This window comes from Antrostomus carolinensis, unplaced genomic scaffold (assembly GCF_000700745.2).
Source record: "Antrostomus carolinensis isolate BGI_N321 unplaced genomic scaffold, ASM70074v2 scaffold20972, whole genome shotgun sequence".
NCBI classification, from domain to species: Eukaryota; Metazoa; Chordata; class Aves; order Caprimulgiformes; family Caprimulgidae; genus Antrostomus; species Antrostomus carolinensis.
The window spans coordinates 4,968-7,940 of NW_010301853.1; positions in this window are offsets into that span (position 1 = coordinate 4,968).

The window sequence follows — 2,973 nt, forward strand, 5'->3', positions numbered from 1 at the left end:
ACTTCAGATCTACAATATGATTTCACAGTGGAGTAGGGATCGCTGGCTAGTCCTGAATATGTTATTTTAAAAAATCCATTACTGGGATATTAATGGAATACAGTTATATAAAAGACATTCATTTTGAGAAGTTTGGCACTGATTACCACATATGTAGTCACTGGCTTTGCAAATTAAGATCTATGGTCACATATATAGATGTATAAATGTACAAAAATCAATTAACAGAGAAATGTGAGAGTGTGGGGGTGCCTGCATATGTATATATATGTACACACATGGGTTTTTTTAATGCACTACATGACTGAAAATACTTAACCCTCTTACTTATTATGGTTAAGGTATTTCAATTTTCTGCTGCTCTCTTTAGTTACTGGATGCTAAATATAAAATCCAAGACTAATAAAAGTGTACAGAGAAATGAGGAATCAGGGCGGGCACTCTGAAGGCAAGTATATTATAGCACCATGCCATGGCTATGATAATGCCTATTACAAGTCAGAAATTAAACATCTGGAAACGTACCAAATATGAAACATGAAGAAAGTTCTTGCCTGTGAGGCACAGTCCAAGCAACTGAGACATACTCTTCTGTGACTTCTGAGGCTCCTTGCTGGTAGACTAGTTCAAACTAGGTGAATTTCTGAAATGGAGATGTTACCATGACTATCTATTCCTGGTAGAGGTTTCATAAGTTCCTTACTTTTTGCTGTTTTCTGAGAAAACCTCTGGCATTATTCCCCAACTGTTAGTTTCTCTTCACCCCACGACCCTGGTTCCTTATGAAAAAGGCAGCTGGGTGCGCCTTAAAGTCAGTATTAGTCACACTTAGCTTAAAATTTTCCCTCCATTGGGCTGCCAAGGTAAGAAAGATGTCATGTGCCTGTTTGGGTGGGGAGGGGGACAGACAAGATGGGCAGATGTCAGGGTATCCTTGGCCCCCAAAGCTGCCTAGGAGGTGCAGGAATGATTGCCATCCTTGATCCTTCTCTTCTGATCAGGTACAAACCCTCTTCCAACATGTCTTGAGCTTCTCCAAAGCCATGAGCAAAAAGCAGGCCTTGAAAGCCACCACACACCACAAAGCTAACCCATGGCTTTAAGCCAAAGCAGCACCATAATGCCCCTGGGTGGATGCTACTCCTGACCCATCATCACCTGTGCTGACATCAGTGCCACTAGTGTGGGGAAGACAACAATAATACTTTTTGGCTCTTCCCAGTGTAAAGTGCATCATTAGAATTGGTGTCTGAGGAAAGTCTGGTGTTTCCTTATTTATCCCCTCCCATGGCACACCCAAAAGAACACCTTCTTCTCCACTTTGCTAGGCTGCCCATGTCATGTTCTTGTGTACTGCTGAGCTTTGCTGAGTTTGTGTCAGGTCTGCGAGATCCCTCCAGAAAGACAGGGCATGCAAGCTTTTGATCTGACAGTCAGAAAATATGAAAAGGCACCGCAGACCATGCTGGCAGGCCTTCAGCTCATCTTGCTCCTTGTAAGCGTGTAGATAGATTCTCCCTGTGAAAACATGGGCTGCTATCTGAGCTGTGACAGCCCTGAAAGTAAATGGTAAAATGAGAGACCCTGCAGAAGGGTTTCTCGTTGCAGGTAGATATCAGCTTCATCTTTGAGCATTGGCTTGAAATGTCCCATTCCTCTGAGAATGTTTTCCAATGCCATCCCCATCTGGGTCATCTTGGCCACGCACTTTTACGCTTCCCAGGGCAACCTTCACCTACATAGCCCAGCATGCATCTACCACAGCTGTTCAGAAGACATAATACTATCTGACAGTTAACATGCTCAACATCTCAACACCTGGAAATGCAGACAGCAAACGTGATGAGCGAACCTGCCAGCTGCTACTCCAAGCATTTAAGCTCTATGTAAGCCAATATGGGTGGTGGACCAAGGTCCAGAGCTTTATTTCTCCATATCAGGAACAAAGGCTCAAATTTTGCTCCTGTGAGCAGGAAGGCAAACTTGCGTGACCGGGCTTTGACCCTCACATTAGGCAGCTTTATCTTTTCAGCTGTAAAATCAAAAGCAGGAGAAGCAGTGGTGAAAATCTGGCCAGTTTTTCTTAAAGGTGAAAAGGGAATCTGGAACAAAGGAAGCTATTTCATTTCTTTGTCCTCCTTAAACTGTTGACTGGTGGACAAACAGATGTAACTACCTAACATCAGCTGCATGCAATTAAACACATTGCTTGTCTTTGCAGATTCCGGAAAGATTCCTTTATATACACAGCACAACTGTGTGAGGAGTATAGCACTGCATAGCCACGTGAGAACAGTCGTATCACTTGGAAGGTCATGGTGGGTGCTAGACAGAAAGCTGACGCATCTTGAACAATACTGGACTCTCTCAGGGAATCTGCACTTGCACTTCTCTTGCACTCTTTTAAAAAGGCTGTAATTTATACTGACTCAAATATGATGCAGGAAATAAAAATATTAGCCCAGGGGTGGTTTCATTACTGAAATAGCAGCTGACTCCTCCTAACTGTGATTACACTTGGTTATTTTGGATGGATCTTATTTCCACTCTTATCAGCTGGAGGGGCAGCAGGTAATTTCTACCTTGCCCATCCCAAAGGACCAAGAGAAGCATCAACAGCCCTAAGACAGGGGGGAAAAGTCTGATGCCTGCTCTTCTGCCAGCACAACATGTTGTTGTAGCATAGAGTAATGTGCACCTCAGAAGGAGATGCTGAGCAGCAAAATGTGCACCCCTTTCTTCAAACACTCTTAGGAGCTAAAGTGAAATATAAGCTATGGTAACGGGATGTATGTTGAAGAAGGCAGAGGATATATCATGAAAATGAATGGGATAATGCATTGCTTAAAACAAAAATGTGATGCTCCCCTGCTTGCTGCAACACCACTCCATCAGGCAAACATAGCCACAGGTGGACCTGAACCAGGGCTAAAAAGCAAATGTGAAAAGTGGCATTTCCTCATGCTGAAGGTC